Source organism: Panthera uncia, chromosome B4 (genome assembly GCF_023721935.1).
Source record: "Panthera uncia isolate 11264 chromosome B4, Puncia_PCG_1.0, whole genome shotgun sequence".
NCBI lineage: Eukaryota > Metazoa > Chordata > Mammalia > Carnivora > Felidae > Panthera > Panthera uncia.
The window spans coordinates 124,097,045-124,118,703 of NC_064809.1; the positions used below are offsets into that span (position 1 = coordinate 124,097,045).

General features: G+C 46.1%; 1 protein-coding gene across 1 annotated transcript in view; it reads right to left on the minus strand.

The window, feature by feature from the left end:
• SYN3 (synapsin III) overlaps positions 1–21,659 on the minus strand; it is a 419,352-nt gene that overhangs the window by 24,604 nt on the left and 373,089 nt on the right. The window lies entirely within an intron of this gene.

A 21,659-nucleotide genomic window follows, 5' to 3' on the forward strand; every position in this document is an offset into this window, starting at 1 on the left:
TGTGGGGGACATGTGTGTGGCACACAGGTGCAGTGTTTGTGGTGTATTTGGTGTGTTTGCATGTGTAAGATGTGTGTTGTATGTGGTGCTCGTGTGTGCAAGCAGTGTGTGTGCATGTGTGCATGCGTGTGTATACACTGGACAAGGTTAGTTGTGCTTGGCCTAAGGCCTGGGAGAGAAACTCGCACTGTTTACTTAGCTGAGGCCAGGAACACGAATTTGGGCCCTGGGGTCAAGGAGAGATCCCAGGAGAACTTCCAAGGCCAAATGCAGGGGACCAAGCCAAGGCTCTTTGTGCTCTCAAGACAGAACAGAGGCTGACTGCAACTGACTATGAACAGCTGGGAGGGCCGCCCCCTCCCGTGTCACTTCCGCCTGGACAGCAGAGGGTTCTGATGTTGGGCCAGAGGCAGGGGGAGCCCAAATTCCCTGGTGGGGGTTGGCCAAGTGCCGGGAAGGTTGTGGGGGGCTGTTCTGTCCCTATGGTCTCTCCTCAAGGCTCAACCAGTGCCCTGACAACTCCATCCCTCCAGGACAATGCCCACCTACAGCCCACAACTTACAAAAAAGCTTCACAGTTCTCTCCTGGGACACAGAATAGGGTTGCGAGGTGGGCAGCATGGGCATTAGTATGGTCATTTAACAGATACAGAAACATATCTCTTGCCTTGTCTAAGGCTATATGGCAGCTAAGCACAGAGCTGGGAAGGAAGCTCGGGACTCCAAGAGCACAACTGTTCTTCAAACCATCTTCAGGGTATCTACAGGTGCATACCTGCTGTTGCACCCCCACAGATGGGAAATAATGACGGGGAGTGAGGCTTGGTGCACCTTCCCTTTTTTTGGCTCTCGGAGAGTCCCAGCCTTGCAGCCATGACTCTGAGTCCCACTTTGCAGAGAAGATAAAAGTGGCCAAGCAAGAGTTCCCTATTTTCTATTCCTTTCCAAGCTCACCAGCTTTCTGCTTCTTCCTCCAGGTGGCTGTGTGCCGCCTCCCAACGCTGGCTGAACCTGTCCTTTGTTCTAGGTCTTCCTAGACTGACTGCTCACTGGCCCCTCCTCCTGCAGCAGGAGGACCCTTAAGCTCATCTGGGTATCTAGTCTCTCAGCTAAAGACAGCTTTGTTCCAGTCTCCCTCACAGGTAGATATGGCCAAGTCTCAGAGTCTGGTCAATGAACACGTGAGTGGTAGTTGCTGTGAGCAACCTCTGAGTGCTGCCTTTATGACAAAGGGAATCTCCCCTTTCTCTTTTCCTTCTTCTACCTGGCATCTCAGACCCCAGGATGGAAGCTGCATGTTGAAGATGGCTGAGTAATAAGGTGGATGGAACCTGGATTCCCAACACCATGGAGTCCCCAAATCTGCCCTTGACTGAGCATGCTCAGACTCTTACATGAAAAAGTAGACTTTAATCTTGTTTAAGTCGCTGCTATGTTGCTGTTTGCTGAGGCAGTCACACTACATTCCTGCCTTATCTTCTTTATCTTTGGCTCTCTGATGATGCTTTATCCTTTGGGTTGACATGATCATGGGAATCATAGATTCTCTTCGAATTGTTCCTGCTTTTCAATACCCTGGGGCCTCACTGTCCTCGGTGTGTCCCTCCACATTTCCCACTCACCCCTAAACCCACCGTCCTCAGATTTCATTCCCTAACATTCCGCTGAAACTGATTTGGCAAAGGTCACCTGTCACCTCCTCACTGGCAAATACAATAGCGTTCTTTTGACTGGCATTCCGTTGGGCATTCCATGACATCCGAAATTGCTGAGCTTTTTGAAACTCGGTTTCTACCCCACTACTCTCTTCTGGTTCTCTTTTTTCCCACCAACTTCTTCACTTTATTGCCTCCTCTTCCTCCAACTTCCCCTTTAAGGATCAGAGTGTTTCCTCTTCAGCCAACATTTGTGATCCGGTAGAAAGAATTAAAGTTACCAACATAAAACAATGGGTGGGAGACAGCTTGTTTAATTCAGTTCTATCAATGGGTGGCTCTGGAAAGAACCAGAACTTCTTCTGCTCCTCGGTTTCCTAGACAGCACAGCATACACTGCAGAGTGTCTCGTAGACTTCTAGCTGTCCACAAATGTCACTTCTTTTCTACAGTCATGAAGCACCCAACCTGGGGGCATATGACCTCTCACAGTTAAATATCACACTTCCCCATCTCCCTGGCGCCTGTGTGTGCCCATGTGATCATGTTTTCTGCTTCTGTGAGCAGAAGTGGGGTCCGAACTTCCAGGCCTATCATTAAAGGGAAGGGCAGGGCTTTTCCTCTTCCTGCTGGCTGGAGTGTGGACCATCTATGACCTTGTGGCTGAAAAGCAACAGCTCAGGAGTGCATGATCAACAAGATGGAAGGAGCCTGGGTCCTTAAAACCAGGGAAGCTCCACAGGAACCCTGGGCTGCTCTTGCCCAGACCACTGTGTGAGAAAGTCCTGGATTACTGAAGCCACCTTAGGTCTTTGTTACACAGCTGAACTTTGTCCCAATTATTACAGTACATAATATAAGTACATATTTGCTGAATGCTTCAAGCATGCATTCATTTATTCACAGGATAGACAAAAGAGCACAAAGAGAGACAGTGTAGACATAAGGGTTTAATTAATTAATTAATTAATTAGCTAATTAATGGTCAGCCCAACCTCCTCCTGTGCTCCTTTTTGAGTGTTTCGGGGTGGGGGATGCCCATCCTCCCCTCTCCAGGAGTGAGGATGTAACTCAGGTTTCTTGTATATGGGCTCTTCTAACACCCAAGGACAAGCCCCGACCTGATGTGCCTTGCCATTTTACGGTCTTTTCCTAACAGAGGGCCTCCGAATTGTGTGATGTCTGGGCCCCAAAAAAGCTCAGCTCTACCCCTGGCTCCACCCATGTCTGCCTCCCATCACACTGTCGGCTTCTGAAGGACAGACGACGTGTCTCCCTCCCAGTCATAACACAGGTGCCTGGCACGTTACAGATGTGCCAAACATGTTTGCGGGATCACATTTAAGAAGGCTGGATAAAGATCCACTTGTAACTTGGGAGGGGGCAGGAGAATGGAAGGAAGGATGTGGGAGTTTGGGAAAAGGCCAAGAAAATGTGTCTCAGGAACACGTGTCTTTTTCAAGGTGAATTTTTCTGTAAATGCTCGGCCTGGATCCTGCACTCTCCGAGGTTTGTCCTTCTGTCATGAGAACCTGACTGAGTCAGAACCTCAGGAGAAGTGGGCAGGGGGCCTGGAGCCGGGTGGGTGGGTGCTGGAGGGGACTCTGGCATGGTCCTCAGGCAAGAGGCTAGGCGGGGTCAGAGGGAATTGAGGACGGGCAGCCACAGGGATGGTGAAATGGTTGTTGGCCTGGGGAGGGAGTCTTGGCACTCCGCTTTATTTACTAGCTGGAAACCCCTCCAAATATTCACAGAGACAAGCTGAAAACAGGAAGTCCTAAATGAGCTGTGATTCAAGATTACCCATTTGCTGCTCTGGGAACCTGCAGTGGGGTCACCATGGACTCCCTGACTCTGAAGCCTCACACCCACGTCCCCACCTCCCACTCCCCTCCTCTCCCTTCCCTGTCCTTTCTCTTCTTTCCCTTTTTCTCTGCCTTCCTGGTCTTTGCTCTCTCTCCCCTACACTGCTCTACCTGCTGTTGTGTGTTTGTGTGTATGCATTTGTTTCATCCTGAGGGTGAGCAAAGTGGGAGCATGGAAACAGAGAGGGTGGAAAGGGAGGGAAACTGGAGAGAGGGGGTCAGGGTACAGTTCTGAATCTCCTTGATGGGCTTAACCTCAGAGGTCTCCTATTCCAGCCTAAGATGGGCCAGTCATTTTCTCCATCTTTGGTAGATTGTCTGCTTTTGCTTGAACACCTCCAATAACAGGGAGCTCATTACTGAGCAAGGGGGAACTTGTTCTACGGTATATTACAGCCAGAGTGAATGAATGGTCCCAGTTATTGATTACACAGGGTAATTCTCAGCCCTCAGCCTTGTGTCTGGTCTTCATGCACTTGAGGAGAGCCAGTCAGGTATGCCAAAGTCACTCTTCTTTAACTCACCTTCATGTGAGCAGGTTCCAGAGCCTTTTACTACCTTGAAATGCTCTCATTTAACAATGTCTTAAACTACGTGGTGCCCGGAATCACCAGCCGAGACTGGTTAAGACTGTACCTCCCTCTGTGTGGAATAGATCTGGCATACTCCTGCCTCAGTGCCTTTGCACCTGCCGTGCCTTGCTTACATGGCTCATACCCTCACATTCAGGTCTCTGCTGCACATTACCTGTGCAGAGCTATCTTCCCTGACCACCAGATGTGGGGTGACTCCTCCCACCCAGTACTTGTCATCCATCATAGCCCGCTTAATTTTTGTCCATGGTGCTTCCACCACACTTCACACCATTATCTATTTATTTGTTTGTTGTCTCTCTTCCCTACTGTTCTACTAGGATGTAAGCCTTGCAAGAGTACTGCTGGATTTCAAGCACCTATAACAGCACTTAGGGAACAACAAGCCCCCGATAGATTCGGTTAATGATTGAATCTAAGTGTTTACATCTAAGTGTTTACAGATATGTGTGGAGTGCCCATTATATCCAGATCATTACTGACTGTTTTTCCAGATACTATGCTGGAGGCTAGGGTACAATAGGGAAAAAGAGATTTATGATTTTTTTTTTAATTTATTTTTTGGGACAGAGAGAGACAGAGCATGAACGGGGGAGGGGCAGACAGAGAGGGAGACACAGAATCGGAAACAGGCTCCAGGCTCCGAGCCGTCAGCCCAGAGCCTGACGCGGGGCTCAAACTCACAGACCACGAGATCGTGACCTGGCTGAAGTCGGACGCTTAACCGACTGCGCCACCCAGGCGCCCCAAGAGATTTATGATTTTTATCCAAATGGAGCTTTGAGCCTATTCATTACTTGCTCCTATTAATGTACCTTCATACAACATTAGTTTTTCTAAGATCCATATGGGGCTTGTTCTAAGCTAATGTCTTGAGGTCATTTTAAAACACAAGATCTTGATCATTCACATCTCTGAGCGTGTACTCGAGTGGATTTAGTCCCAGAGCAGGACTTTATATTTCCCGCTGTAAATGTAAGGCTCTCATGTGTTCATCGATCCCGTCATCTTCTAATATTTACTCTGTCATTGAACCTGCTAACTATCCCTCTCAGCTCCATTCATGCTTTTGGTGCACCCTTCCCACACCTAGATCCAGCTGTTTGATCTTATTTAAGTCACTTCTCTGAGCTTTTGTTTCCTTATCTGTTAAATGTGATAACAACTACCTTGCAGGATTATTATGATTTATTATTATTTTTTAAAAATAATTATTTAAATGCTTATTTATTTTTTGACAGAGAGACACAGAATGCAAGCAGGGAGGGACAGAGAGAGGGGGAGACACAGAATCCAAAGCAGGCTCCAGGTTCTGAGCTGTCAGCACAGAACCCGACGTGGGGCTCGAACTGATGAACCGTGAGATCATGAACTGAGCTGAGGTTGGATGCTTAACTGACTGAGTTGCCCAGGTGCCTCGGATTATGATTTTTCAATGAAAGTATGAATGTCAAAGGACCTACGAAGCATAGTGTCTGGCACCTAGTAGGTACTCAATAAAAGATCATTCTCTTTAATTAATCATTGTGATTCTTTGTTGACATTGAACCATCAATAAATACTTTTTTATATAGTTATTTACATAATTATTCATCCAGCTACAAGATCTATCTCATGTATAATCACCCAAATTGATGAAGAAAAGTCTTTTTCAGATCAATTCTAGCTAATTAATGCAGAACTAGGACATCATCCTTCTGCAATGATCTCCCTAATGCAATAATGGATCTAGGCAACATTGATCAAGGCAAGACCTTTGGGAAAGGCTGATGGGGAACTTCCTAATGTGTGGATCAGGCAGACAATACCTGAACTCACAGATCAGTCTTAAATCTCAAAAGACAGACATGACTGTGTCTACAGATAGGGAAGAGATACACCCACTACCAGCTATATTCTTGTCAAAACCCAGACCCTGAATCAGATCAAGTCTCTATATTCAACCACCAGTTTATAGGACATACAGACAATAAGAGAATACCATGGATCTATAATTGGCCAAATTTAGACTGTAGAAAATTCTACAGAGAAAAGAGCTCCCCCCTCCTCCTTATAAATAAGTGACAAACCAACCACAGGAAAAGGAACTGTTACAGATCAAAAGAGACTCTGTCATACCAACCACATCACGTATGAAGGCCTTGTTTGGATACAATGAGAATAAATCAGTTAACAGGGAACTGTTGAACACTGACTATGTATTAGATGATATTAAAGAATTATTACTAATTTTTTTGTATCCTAGTGGTATTTGTCTTTGTTAAAGGGGAAAAAAAAAGGAGTCCTTATATGTTCGAAACACATACTAAAATATTTATAGGTGAAGTTATGTGATATCTGAGATTTGCTTTAAAATAATCTGGTGAAAAGCATAAGAGACTCTTAAAAACTGAGAACAAACTGAGGGTTGATGGGGGGTGGGAGGGAGGGGAGGGTGGGTGATGGGTATTGAGGAGGGCACCTTTTGGGATGAGCACTGGGTGTTGTATGGAAACCAATTTGACAATAAATTTCATATATTGAAAAAAAAATAAAGCTGACTGGGAAAAAAAATAAAATAAAACTTGAATTCGGATGGAAAAAAATAATAATCGGGTGATCCATAGAGACAGAAAGTAGATGTGTGGTTGCCAGGAGCTGAGGGGAAGGGAGAATGAGGAATGACTTCTGCTGGATATGGGCTGATAAACACTTCTTAGAACTATGATGGTGATGGTTCCACCTTGTGAATATACTTCAACACCACTGAATCGTACACTTTAGAAGGATGAATTTTATAGAATGAGAATTATATCTCATTTTAAAATAAGGAAAAAGTATCGAGTGGCATTTGCGAGGAAGTGTAGAGAGGTATGTAAAACCTAACTGACCATTAGTGAATAATGGTTGAAGTTGGGTGATTGGTACAGGGGGGATACAGTCTACCGTTTTCTCTTCTGTTATGTGTATTTGAAAATTTCTGCAATGAAGTGTTTAAAAAAAAAAAGCAGGACTAAAAGAGAAAGACAAAAAGTGAGAACATAAAATTGTGCTTCAAATGAGGTTACAAGCCATATGGTAATACCTGGCTAGGGGTGTGTGACCCCCTTTGGTTGTGTTCATTGTAGGAAACTTTGGCCAGTTACTCAATTCAGTCTCCCTAAGAGGAAACCAGGTGCCTGAGAGAATTACAGCCATTCTTGGAATTAAAGTCCAGGTGAAATCTCCTGGGGTCCTCCTATAGGGGGCGCTGTGATGTGTAACAAATGTCAACAGCGCTCTCTTGATATTTGCTGTTTCTTATGATCCCCCTTAGTGGAGGCTCATGTGCTTATGTCATCTTAAAGTGTGGTTTGAAGAAAGCAGTTTTGCAGATGGCCAATAAGTGCAATCCAATGATCAGTTTGATCCCTTTTTTATAGTTTATTTTTATTTGAAAAACTAGTACATATATACACACACAGCAAAATAAATAAATAAATAAATAAATAAATAAATAAATAAAAGTCAAAGATGTAAAAATGAAATCTGGGAAAAAATAAGTATGTCTTTTACTCTAAACCCCAAGCCCCCTGGTGAAAAGATCTCTTTGTACTCTTCTGGAAATATTCTACGAATAGAATAGTGTACGAGGCTATAAGATGAGTCTCTTGTCTGCGATGGTTAATTTTATGTGTCAAGTTGGCTGGGCCATGGTGCTCAGATATTTGGTCAAATATTATTCTGGATGTTTCTGCGAGGGGCTGTTGGTTGAGATTTACATTTATTTATTTATTTATTTATTTATTTGAAATTTATTGTCAAATCGGTTTCCATACAACACCCAGTGCTCATCCCAACAGGTACCCTCCTCAATACCCATCACCTACCCACCCCTCCCTCCCACCCCCCATCAACCCTCAGTTTGTTCTCAGTTTTTAAGAGTCTCTTATGTTTTGGCTCCCTCCCTCTCTAACCTTTTTTTTTCTTTTTTTCTTTTCCTTCCCTCATGGTCTTCTGTTAAGTTTCTCAGGATCCACATAAGAGTGAAAACATATGGTTTATATACACAATGGAATACTATGTGGAGATTTACATTTAAATCGCTGGGCTTTTGAGGTAAGCAGATTGCCCTCCATAATCTGAGTGGGCTTCATCTGATCAGCTGAAGGCCTGAATAGATCAAAATTCAGCATCTTCAGCCTACCAGTTTACTCTGCAGAATTTGGACTTACCTGATCCCCCACAATCGTGTGAACAAATTCCTTAAAATAAACCTCTTTGTCTACCTATATACACTTCTTATTGCTTCTGTCTCTCTGGAAAAATGCACTGTTTCAGTTACAGCTGAAGCAAGAAGAGACCAAGGTGCCACCTTCCAAAGTAAGCTGGGGCAGAGACCTCTGTGGCCAACAATAGGGTAGACTTACCCACACTGATATAACAAGGTTGGGTGGGTAGAGAGTCAAGATTGTGAGGTGATGATTTCCTTGGAGAAAGCTGTGTCAGCCTACTACTCCCTTGATACGTCTGGTAAGAGCAGCAGTGGGATGCTCAGCAAGCCTGATATGTGTCTTAGCAGCAAGACAGGGTTGGTGCGCTGGAGCTGATGCCCTCCCAGGCCACCTGTGGCTGAGCATCCCAGACGATGTTGTATCCAGGCTAAGAAAATGAGTGCTTCCTGTTAACCACAGGTGAGCTGTGTGGGAGAGAGGCCAGCCCTGAGCCATTTAAAATCCTGCATGGAGGGAGTACTGGCTAAAGAGGAGATACTGCCACCTCCAATGTCACCACCCTGGTCCAAGCCACCATCATACCTCATTGGGCCACTGTAATCATCTTCTTTTAAAATTCCTCTTGCCCAAGCCAAACCTCAGATCGATTGCTTTAGCATCTCTGGGTGTGGGCCAAGGCATCAGTATTTCTGGAAGCTCCCCAGGCAGTCGTGTGCAGCCCAGGTCGCAAAGCATGACACTATGTGATCTGGGTCCTGCTTATTTCTCTTTTGCACCCAGCCAAACTTGTCCCTGCCTCACTGCCTCTGTCCTTGCTGTTCCCTCCTCTTGGAACACTTTTCCTGAATACCTTCTAATGGCCTGCCTCTTCAGGTCTCAGTCCAGATGACCCCTTAGTGGAGGCTTTTCCAACTCTCTGACATAAAGCGGCCCCCTTCCTTGCCCACTCTAGGAAGTCTCTACCAAATTACCTGGGTTTATTACTATTACTTCTTTTCTTAACATCTTTGACTATCTGAAATTACTTATCTGCTATTGTGTTTATTGTTTCTCCCCTCTGCAAAAGATGTAAACCAACAAGACCAGGGACCTTCTGTGTCTGGCTAGAGAGACAATATAACAGTGTTCAAGAATGCAAACTCTGGGATGCCTGGGTGGCTGAGTCGGTTGAACAACCAACTCTTGATTTCAGCTCAGGTCATGATCTCATGGTTGTGGGATCGAGCCCTGCGTCAGGCTCTACGCTGGGCGTGAAGCCTGCTTAAGCTTCTCTCTCTCTCAAAAAATAAAAAAAAAATAAAAAAATAAAAAAAAAATAAAACAAACATCCATATATATATATATATATAAAATGCAAGCTCAAATCCCAGCTTCATCATCTATTATCTGTGTGACTTTGGGGAAGTAACTTAGCCCGTCTGTGTCTCACTTTCCTTATCAGCAAAATGTTGGATAACTTGTTGATGTAAAGTAGTCACTCCACCTCAAATGTGGATCACTCGCCAGATTGCTATTGAATGTGATTGGATTGTTGTTGTGCATTAAGTAAGATACCACATGTAAATGATTTGGAAGAATGCTTGGTCCCTCACAAGCATTCAATGCATGTTAAGCTCTTATGATTATTATCATTCCCTCTTGTACCCTTGACAACCAGTATAGTGCTTGGCACACAGTAGGAACTCAACAAATGTTTGCTGAAAGAGCAAAGGAAGGGCCTGTCATGGTAACAGCTGAGTGAAGGGAGTCTAGGCAGCAGGAAAAAGCAAGTGCAATAGCCCTGAGGCTGATGGTACCTATTGAAAAGAGACTCACAAACAACAGATAATTGGGCCTTAACATCTTCTTGTGGAAGCTGGGAGCTAATAGGGTTTCATGCTTTGAACAGGGGCAATCCCATCTCCCTATACAGATGAACACAAACAATGGGGTCATGACCCTTCCCAGAAAATGGTCTGGAATCGACCCGAGACACATGAGCGACTGAAGTCTACTGCCCTATTTCAATAGCCTAGAAAACATTTCAGGCAAATGTGACCAGGGGCTCACCCCGGCCAGATCCATCTCCATTGAGTTCCCATAGGAGGCCCGGTGTGGAACATGCTTCTTCCTGGTATGATGGCCCAGACCAGCTTGTTTTCTTCAAACAAAGATAAATAACTACATGAGGCAATTTACAGAACCAGGTCATTTATGAATAAGCTAAAAGTTGGAAGGAAAGCTATCAGAAGTAATAACTGTAGCTTCAGAACACTTGCTCTGTGGTCTCTCTTTTTGGCGATGATCAGCTAGCAGGGCCAGCTGGACATTCAGGCCACTCCTAGCTTAAGATAATAAACCGTAACCTGGCACACAAATGGATGCTTGTTTTCCTGTGTTTATAACAGGAAGGCATACATCCAGCTCATTCCAGACTGGCGTTCACTCATTAAGAAACTAGTTAGATGGGGTGAAGAGGGATGGGCTGAATCTCCGTTTTCCCTCCCAGTAAATTTTTACCAGTCTTGCAGCTCCTGGACTCTTGAGGCAGGATTAAGTATAGGTTCTGTGAGTGTATCGCTAATGTCAGGTCACGCTTACAGGTTAGCTCGGAATTAATTCCTGAGGTAGGCACTGAAAGCTCAAAAGAGGTAGGTAAGAGTTGCTATAACCTAAGAAGTTCCCAGACTTTCTGGGTTCATGGCTTCCATCTTAGGAACTATTTCACGACCTTCCTAGGCCAAAAGAAATACCAAGCACTTTTAATTATTAAGTACTTAGAGATAAATAGCTTACTAAGTACTTATTTCCTAACAACTTGGTAATGGTTCGAAAAAAACACACATAATGTTTTTACTTCCTTTAAAATAACTACAATTACTTATTAATGCGACATGTGTGCTTGTTGGGCACTGCACAAATCCTCAAACCTTGGAATTGGATCGGACACCATTACCGTCATTTCCTGTTCCACACTGATGTTCACATGGTACTTGCTTTTTTAGCACAACCACCACCAAAAACCCAGCTTTGCAAAGACGTGATGTCACTGAACAGAACATGTTGTAATCTGATGTTGAAATTGCGAACTACCTCGGCTAGTAATTTGCATGATGTCTGACAAATGTCGAGAATTGCTGTTCCCTTGAAAATTCAAAATATACCGTGCTGCCCCAGGGCGTCTGAATGCAGGGTTTGGGATCTGTGGACCTATGTTACTACTTTTGGCATTCTCCCCAGCAGTAAATAACACAAATCTCTGGTGCAATATCCCTGGTGAAAGCCTGCCTGTTTCTCATGGAAAATGGAGGTCTGAGAAACCAATGGGGGTGGAAATATCCAATGAACCAATCTATACTTCAACCCAGTCCACGCTTTAGGAAAATTAAAAGGGTACTACACTTTTTAAGATGGTATGTTGGCTCAAAAGGCCTATGTTCTTAGTGCAAAGGTGGTTTAGAGTAAGCTTGTTATTTAGAATAGTCCTTAAACATACCTGATATAAAATAAAATGTCATCCAAAGGCCATATTAAACAGATAATTAAGGCCTAGTCCCTATCATTGAGGAACTCATTGTCCATGGAAGAGACAGATACACGGACAGTTCAACAGAGGGCTGCCCTGGGCGTGTAGCTGAGGGACCCGGGTACCTTCTGGGGTGAGTGGGGCAGGAAAGGTTTCCCAGATGAGGGGCTGGATACCCACCCGACTTTCTTTGTAATGATCATGGGGAGAAGGATGAGTTTAAGTTCAAAGTTTTATCTTCTTTTGGGTTTAAATTAGAAGTTTTATCTTCTTTATTTTATGTATGTATGCATGTATGTATAGAGAGGGGGAGAGAGAAAGAGAGAGAGAGAGAGAGCAAGATGCGGAGAGGGCAGAGGGAGAGAGAGAGAAAATCCCAAGCAGGCTCCATGCTCAGCACAGAGCCCCACACAGGACTTGATCCCACAACCCTGGGGTCAGGACATGAGCCCAAATCAAGATTCAGATGTTCAACTGACTGAGCCACCCAGGTGCCTCTTGTCTCCTTTTTTAAATAGCAAAATAACAGTTCACAGTGATATTGTTATCGGGCTTTATTTATCTCCATATTGTATCGCTCAGTCTTTCGAGACCTTACCTATTTTTTAATGAGCACTAACTATGTGCCAGGAACGGTACTACACAGCTTACATATATTATGTCATTTGCTCTGGAAAAACAACCCTAAGGGCGTCTGGCCATGATGTAGCCACACAAGCCCTGTCTCTGTAAAGACATATAAAGCTAGAAAAAATGTACGAGGCGACTATTTTGAGGCAGTGGAAATAGGCACTAATGAGGTGCAGTCCCTGAGAGAAGGGAAAGTCAGAGGGGGCACCCATGTTCTCCTGGCCCCTTTTCTAGCCTCATCTGTTACTCTCACTGGCCCGCGACGCTCCAACACAGGGTCTCCTGGCACCTCCTAAACACGACCTGCCTTTCGGCTTTTGCATATGCTGTTCTCCCTCCCCGGAAGGTTCTTTCCTTGTGTTCCTCTCGCAAGGCTGGCTTGCTGCCCTTCCTCAAGCCCCTGTTTAAATGGCGCCACCTCCATCTTCTCTGAGAGCTCCACCATGTTGGTTTCCTTTTTAACAGCCTGTTCTCCTGCCTTGTACTGAATACAGTTTATAATCAGCTATCATCTGCTCATTTATATACTGTCTGCCTCTTGTTCTAGCTCATGACTTCTATACCTGGCACAGCACCTGGCATGCAGCAGGTGTTCAATAAAGGGAAGAAGGAAGGGAAGGAGGAAGGACACATTAGATCGTCCCCTCCCCTTCCTGGGGGGACATGGGGGATCAGGGAGTTAGGAGGAAGATGATGGAGACACAAGGAACTCCTCCTCTCCTTTTACAAAAGTTCCTGAAAAGTTCGTGAAGGATTTGGAACTTGAAGACTGCATGTGTCCACTGTATACCACCCCACCCCCCCGCCACCCAGTAACCTTGAGAGGGAGATGTTGTCCTCCCCCTCTTACAGATGAGGCTCAGAGAAGTGAACGACTTGTCCAGGACTCCCCAGCTTGTAAGTGGAAGGATGGACACTCACATCCAGGCCTGCTGAGTTCAGAACCCCATGATCTGTTCATGACACTGCCCTGCCCTGCTTAATGGCAAAGGATTGAAGTGACTTTTCTCTTTTCCTACCTTTTCCTTTCCCCACTTATCCTTGTCTGGCTCTTTTTCAAGTTCTACTGACAGATGCATTTGGGCTGGCAAAGTACAGTTCCTGAGAGCACAGTGGGGCAGATGGCCAGTCTCTTCCTGGAAGGACCCAGGGAGGGCAAGCTCTACCAGCCAAACTCCACAGCCAAGGTATCCCCCAGCTGGAACCATGGTCCTGATGATTCAACCCAAGAGCCCTCTGGCCAAGGCAGCCCATGCCAGGGGACCCCGGTGTGGCTGAGGCTCAGGGCTGAGTCACAGGGCAGTCTGCCACCACCTGAATCACCCGCTCCACCTCTGGCTGGAAAGAAGAGTCTGGGGGGCTGGGGTGGGGCCCTGGGCTGGGATTGTGTGTCTCATCCTATGAATAAATAATAATGATGATTGTAGTAACAACAATAATGCACAATGACAGCTACCTTTAGTGAGTGCTTTACGTGCCAGGTGCTATTCTAACAACTATGTATTAACTCACTCAGTCTTTATTACAATCCTATGCAGTAAGTACGATGATTTCCCCATTTCACACATGATAAAACTGTGGCCCAGCAAGGTTATGTAATTGGCTACAGGACCCAGGGCTGGCACGTGGAAGAGCTGAGATACTAACCAAGGTCTCTCGGACTCTGAAGCCCAGCCATTCATTTGACAAATGTTTTTCGAGCCCTTAGTACAAGCCAGGCACTGTTACAATGGTGAGGCTGGGTGAGAAATCAATAGACAAATACATGACATGTTAGGCAGATACAAGTGTTACGGGGAAAAGAAATGAAGCTAAGGTGGGTAGGGCTTACTGGAGGTTAGGGTGGGGATGTTATTTCACACAGAGGTTTTTTGAGCCCTCCTTAAGAAGGTGGCATTGAGCAGAGGCCTGAAGGGAATGAAGGAACGAGTCACAAGCCTACCCTGGGCACAGAAGAGCAAGGGTTGAGACTGTGTGTACTTGACGAGTCATGAGGAGGCAGGTGTGCTTGTAGCCAACGGGCTGAGGCCAGAGGGGTGGATGTAGGTCAGGGCAGTGGGGAAGGGATACAAGTCACGTAGGGTCTCAGAGCCAACGTGAGGACTTCAGTTTTTACTCTGAATGCCATGGGGCCCCAGGGAAGGTTTTGGGTAGGGAGATGACATGATCTGACTTATGGTTTCAAAGGATCACTTTGCTATGAGGAGACCAACGCAAGGGCTAAAAAGGCAGGAGATCTGTTGAAAAGCTAGTTTAATAATACAGTGATGACAGGGCTTAAACCAGGGTGGTAGTTTCTAGAACGGTTTTGAAGGCAGAAAGGAAAGGATTTGCTGCTGGGTAGGATGTGGGGTGCCAGAGGAATGCAGGACTGAAGGATGGCTTCAAGGTTTCGGTTAGAGCAGTTGGAAGGATGGATCCCCCTGTCCCCACTCTCCCTTTGCTCCCTCCTCAGATGGGAAAGGCTGTGGAAAACCTGAGGGCCTAGTTGCGTCCACTGTCAGATGTCCTGGTGGACACTTCTACATACAAATCTGGAGTTCACAAGGGAAGACTCAGGAGTCATGGATGTGCAGGTGGTACAGAAAGCTGTGGAACTGAACGTAATAGTCCATGGAGAGGGATGAGATCTGGAGGGGGATCCAGAAGTTAGAGGTTGGGGACATCAGAGGGAACTAGCAGAGGCATGGCAAAGGGGTTAGGAGGAGAACCTTAGGAGCCCTAGTGCTCTCTGCAGCACCATCCTGTTTGGAAAGCCAAGCAGGGCTTAGGGACCCTAGAGCCATTAACTTCTGTCCAGGAGAACAGGTCTGGGTGGCCGTTCAGGGGCCATGCGATCGTTCATCTGCCCCCTTCTCACCCTTTCCTTCCATTCTCTCCCCGCCCCTTACCTTGCTTCACCCTTCATCGTCCCCTGCCTTGCTTCACCAAACACAGGGTTACACCTTCTCTTATGCCCCCTCATGCCTCCTCTGTGATAGGCACCGTGTTAGGCATGGGGGTGAATGTAGTTGAGGAAAGGGGCAGACCAGAAACAATGAACTGAAATCAGTTAGGATAAGAATCCTAACAAAAAGTGGTCCAGAAGCTTAGAATTTCTTGTGCTCGTGTGGTTTACAAAGCACCTTCCTGTTCAATTCTCTCCTGAGGCTGCTGAGGACAAGCCAGAGGTGCTCAGAGCAGGACATCAGGGAAGGGCTGCCGTGTCATCCCCAGACTCCATCTTGGGTTCCCTCCCGGCAGGGACAGAAGCAAGGCCAAGACAGGTCCTCCACGGTGGTGGCTGCCTTCTGCACTGGGTGCCATGGTGTGCTACTGGGACCCCCCTCCAGGATGGAAGTGCTCATTCCCCCAGCTGTCTGGTGTGGCTCGTGGCTGAGTGACTCTCCAGGAAGGGGCAAGGTCTTGCCCAAGATTATACCACATTCCCAGGGTAGCCCATGTGCAGTGACTGACTGATGCAGGAGTTCAAAGGCCTGGCTTTCTTGCCACGATTTGTGACCATTCTGAAAACTCTCTGTGGGATTAGCTGAGGTCCCTCTTGTCACCGCCTTGAAGTTCACCCTCCCCTCCCCATCCTACTTCCCTCACTTCTCAAGTTGGGGTTCCCAGGTGCAGACTAATCCCAGAACAGACCCCAATAAACAACCCGTATTCAATTCCCACCTCAGATTCTACCCACCATCCATTTCCCCACTTCCTCCATCCTAAGAGAACTCCAGTTCTGTTTAGGTTTCTACTCTCTCCAGCCAGCCATGGGCTTCAGCAGAACTGACCCTCCTCTCGACACAAAAGGCAGATACTGATTATCTTAAGTCAATCAGAAAACACAGTCCTCCACTCTCAGTGGCCCAGGGATGGACACGTGAATAACCTGGCCCAATCCGACACAAGAGAACATCCTACTCCATGATGGACGTGAGCAGGGAAGCAGGAAATACGTAACTCAGAAGGCCGCAGGCGCCTGCATGGGATGCGGGAAATGTCCAACAAGGAAGTTGAACCTGAGGCCAGCTGGCACAGACAGAAGGAGCCTAGGACCTTGATGCCTTCACCGACATGCTAACCCCAGGCCTTCAGAGTGTTTAAGTCAGATCGAGGTAGAATTTTCTGCTATTTGCTGCCAAAATAATCCTGATACTGGGTGGATGCATTTACTGGCTACTGGCTGCCCAAACCTGCTTTGCTGGCCCGTGGGTGTGTCTGAGGGAAGGTATTCTTACTGAAGCTCCTGTCTGAGAGAGAATTTTTCACTCTGAAGGGACTTGGGGCCCCTGAGTTCTTTTCTTTAGCAGCAGAGTATACTTCTGGTGGGGGAAAGCAGTCGGTGTGTGTGTAAATCTCTTATTTCCAAACTGCGGCTTCCTTCCGTGTGCAGGGAGCAACACCCGTGGCCCCTCTGCCCTGGGTCATTCACCCCTCCTCAGAGGGAGTGACCTACTCTGATCAGAGAGTTTGGAGGAGAAATGGGGCAAACATCGGAGCCCAGCCCATTCTCCTTTCCTTTCTCTTTGGGAGCTGTCTTTCCTACAAACAGCATATTTGCTGCATGTTTCCCAGATCATGTTTTTCAGGCAAGGTCCCTGAAAAACTTCCCCTGTGGGGAAGCCACATTGTGTTTGACAGGTAAGCCCAATTTGGGGGTTCACTAATGAGAAACCCATTTGTCTGCATACCTAAAGCCACATTCTTTGATATCTTTATTCCTCCTAAGGTGTTACATTTTACTTTTCAAATTCCTTACTATACCCCAATGCCTCACACAGAGCCTGCAACATGGCCGACTGGTTGTAGGAGCAAGGTCAAGCATGAGGTGGGCAGATGACCTTTAACGTCTCTTCCAGTCTGACACCCGAAGATTCTGTTATCTGACAAAGGGAAGTGCCCAGTCCTGTGGAAGAGACAACTTTTTTTTTGTCCCCTAACACTTGATTCTGAAAGGCATGTATTTAGTGGTTCCTCAGAAGAGAGCTTGCACAATGAATAACAAATAGAGCTATTACCAGTGGTTTTATAAAAGTCTCCAAAAGTTCCCCTGGCCCAACTGGAACCTCCTGCCCTTTCCTATCTTCCTTGTTTGCCCTGCTTTTTGGGCTAAGGAGAAGGCAGCGGGGCCCTCTCTCTCAGAACTCTTTAAGGTTTGATTTCTTTTCTTGCCCAACGTGATGCTTAGTAAATCTCCCTTCTGGGGCCTGAGGACTCGACCTTCAGGCAAGGCATCATCTCAGCTGGCTTGGAGGGGCATTACTCACCGTGAAATGATCAGCCCCCTGAGTGACAGGCCCTGACAGGGAGCCTGTCTGCCAGGGTTCTCTGCCCAGCCCCTGCTCCATCTGGGCTTCCACAGGGAGGGCCCCGACCCTGGACTTGACCCATTCTACCTCCCTGTCAGCACTTCTTAGCTAAGCTGCTCCACCCTACTCTCTTTTCTGCCCGACAGGAGAATAAAGGAAGCCTCTGTGCCTCCCAGGCGGGATCAGATTCCAGACTGTTTGTAATGAAAACACACCAAGCCAAGCAAGCAAAGAAGATGCCCCCTCCGCTGTGCTTACTATTCAGTCTCACTGTGGACACTGCATTGCTTCAGGCCACGTCTGCAGGCAAGCACCCAGGGTCCTTCCTCCTCGTTGTTGGGGTGCATCAGCCTGGGCTTTCCTGGCAAGGACACGTGGCCAATCAAAAAATGAGAATAAGAACACTCAGAACCGCGACGCTCAGACCCCACTTCTGACTGGGAGGGGATCTCCCTGGTGGTCTTGGACAAGTAACCTTCCCTCTCTGGACTCCTGGCTTCAAGAATTAACCATGCTAGCTGAGCTTAGAAAAGCAAGGCGAGGACAGCATTATTTGCAATAGCCAAGTTACAGAAGCAACCTAAGTGTCCGTCCTTGGAGGAAGGGATAAAGATGTTTTGTGCACGTGTGCGTGCACACACACACACACACATACACCACACAGCACACACACACATGCACCACTCACACACATACCCTCCCCCCACACACTGGAGAATTATTCAGCTAGGAAAAAGAAGGACATGTTTGCCCTTTGTGACATGGATGGACCTTGAGGGCATTACATTAAGTGACATAAGTCAGACACAGAAAGACAAATACCATATGATCTCACTTATATGTAGGATCTTAAAAAGCCAAACTCATGGAAATAGAGTGTACAATGGTGGTTATTCGGGCCTGGGGGTGGTATGGGGAACTGGAGAGATGTTCAAGGGTACCAATATGCAACTAGAAGATGAATAATTTCTGGAGATCTAATGCACAGCATAGCGATTATAGACACAGTACTATATCAAGTAGTTCAAAGTTGTTAAGAAAAAAATCTTAAATGTTCTCACCACAAAAAAGAAATGATAATTATGTGATGTGATGGAGGTTTTGGCTACCTCGTGGTGGCAGTTATATTGCAATACAAAATATACCAAAGCAACACATCATACACCTTAAACTTACACAATGTCAATTATATGTCAATTATATCTCAATTAAAAAAAAGTACACTGAGGTTAAGAGTGTGGTCTCTGCAGTATGGTACTGGCACAAAAACAGATACATAGACCAAAGGAATAGAACAGAGAACCCAGAATTGGACCCACAAATGTATGGCCAACTAATCTTTGACAAAGCAGGAAAGAGTATCCAATGGAAAAAAGACAGTCTCTGTAGCAAATGGTGCTGGGAGAACAAGACAGCAACATGCAGAAGAATGAAAATAGACCACTTTCTTACACCATACACAAAAATAAAATGGATGAAAGACCTAAATGTGAGACAGGAAACCATCAAAGCCCTAGAGAAGAAAACAGGCAACAACCTCTTTGACCTCAGCCACAGAAATTTCTTACTCGACACATCTCCAAAGGCAAAAGAATTAAAAGTAAAAATGAACTATTGGGACCTCACCAAGATAAAAAGCTTCTGCACTACAAAGGAAACAATCAACAGAACTAAAAGGCAACTGACGGAATGGGAAAAGATTTTTGCAAATGACATATCGGATAAAGGGTTAGTATCCAAAATCTATAAAAAACTTACCAAACTCAACACCCGAAAAACAAATAATCCGGTGAGGAAATGGGCAGAAGACATGAATAGACACTTTTCCAAAGAAGACATCCAGATGGCCAACAGACACATGAAAAGATGCTCAACGTCATGCCTCATCAGGGAAATATAAATCAAAACCACACTGACATACCACCTCACATTGGTCTGCGTGGCTAAAAGGAACAAATCAGGAGACTGTAGGTGCTGGCGAAGATGTGGAGAAACGGGAACCCTCTTGCACTGTTGCTGGGAATGCAAACTGGTGCAGCCACTGTGGAAAACAGTGTGGAGTTTCCTCAAAAAGTTAAAAAGAGAACTACCCTATGACCCAGTAATAGAACTATTAGGAATTTATCCAAAGGATACAGGAGTGCTGATTCATAGGGGCACATGTACCCCAATGTTTATAGCAGCACTTTCAACAGTAGCCGAATTATGGAAAGAGCCTAAATGTCCATCAACTAATGAATGGATAAAGAAGATGTGGCATGTATAAATATATATGTGTGTGTGTGTGTGTGTGTGTGTGTGTGTGTGTAGTGGAATACTACTTGGCAATGGGAAAGAATGAAATCCTGCCATTTGCAGCAACATGGATGGAACTGGAGGGTATTATGCTAAGTGAAACAAGTCAGTCAGAGAAAGACAGATATCATATGTTTTCACTCATATGTGGAACTTGAGAAACTTAACAGAAGACCATAGGGAAAGGCAAGGGGAAAAAATATTTACAAACAGAGACGGTGGGAGGGAAAATGGGTGATGGGCATTGAGGAGGGCATTTGTTGGGATGAACACTGGGTGTTGTATATAAGCGATGAACCATGGGAATCTACCCCCAAAACCAAGATCACACTGTACACACTGTATGTTAACCAATTTGATGATAAATTATGTTAAAAAAAAAAAGAGTGTGGTCTCTGAAGTGAGGTCACCTGACTTTGAACTCTGACTCACCTAATACTCAGGGGCTTACTCCATCTCTTTGTCTTCCCGTTCCCTGAACTGTAAGGTGGTAATTAGTACCCAACTGAGAGGTGCTATAGGTAAGTGAAGTAAGTTAACCATGTCTGGTCCTCAGGCAGAGTGCTGGCACAGAGCATATTGTCAATAAGTTCATGATCATAACCAGTGTTCCTAAGACTCTTACCGTCTGTCTCTATGGGAAGTCAGGAATGCCAACTGAAAGTGCATTAGTGGGTTGCAGACGGGGCGGGGCAGAATTCTGCATGAACACGGCATGGGCACAAAGTTGGGGGAGGGCATGTGACATCCACTGAGGGGCTTTGGGAGTTCAGGAAACTCTTGAACTTGAGCTGAGTCTGGATTTGATGGGGCTGACACGTGAGTGTGAGGCACTCATGGAAGATACAGGAAGAAGGGAAAAGCAGAGAGGCCTGGAACAGCCTGGAATGTTTGGGGATTAGAGAGGGGCTATGTGTGGCCAGAACCCTGGGTGTGAAGGGGTACATGCTGAGAGAGGGCTTGGAGGATCTGGTGGACTCTGGTGGATCTCGCAGGCTTTACCTGTGGACAACATGGAGCCACTGTTGGGTTTTAAGCAGAGGAGTGAGGTAGCCAGTTCTAGGATTTAGGACCTGCGCTTTAGCAGCTACAGTGGAAATGGTTGGAAGGGGCCAACCAGGAGGCTGGAGATCATTTAGACAGTGACTGTTGCAGATTAGACAGAAGAGAGGCAGTGGGAAGAGACAGGAGGCAGGGAAATGCAGGAGGTGCATTCGGTGGATGTAGGGGCCATGGGGGAGTCAGACCACAGAACCGATTGCTGAATGCTGACCACATGGCAGCTGAGGCTGGGAGTCATTCACACTGGGACTCTTGCCATGTTGCAGATGGGGAAGCTGAGGCCCAGGGAGGGTTGAGTAACTTCAAATTTGCACCGCCGGTAAGCAAGGAAGGATGCCCATCTAGCAGTCTGGTTTTAGAGCTCCCGGCTATAAGTACTGCACAGGGCTGTCTCTCTGTAAGAATAAATAACTTTTATCGAGTGCTTTCCATATGCAGGCATAGCTCCAAGTAACTTGCCCAAGGTTATTAGGCTAGTACGTGGTAGAGCTGTGATTCAAACCTAACGGTGGAGCTCTTGGACCACACTTCTTATCACTATGCTGAAATGCCTTGGGCGTCCCTGTG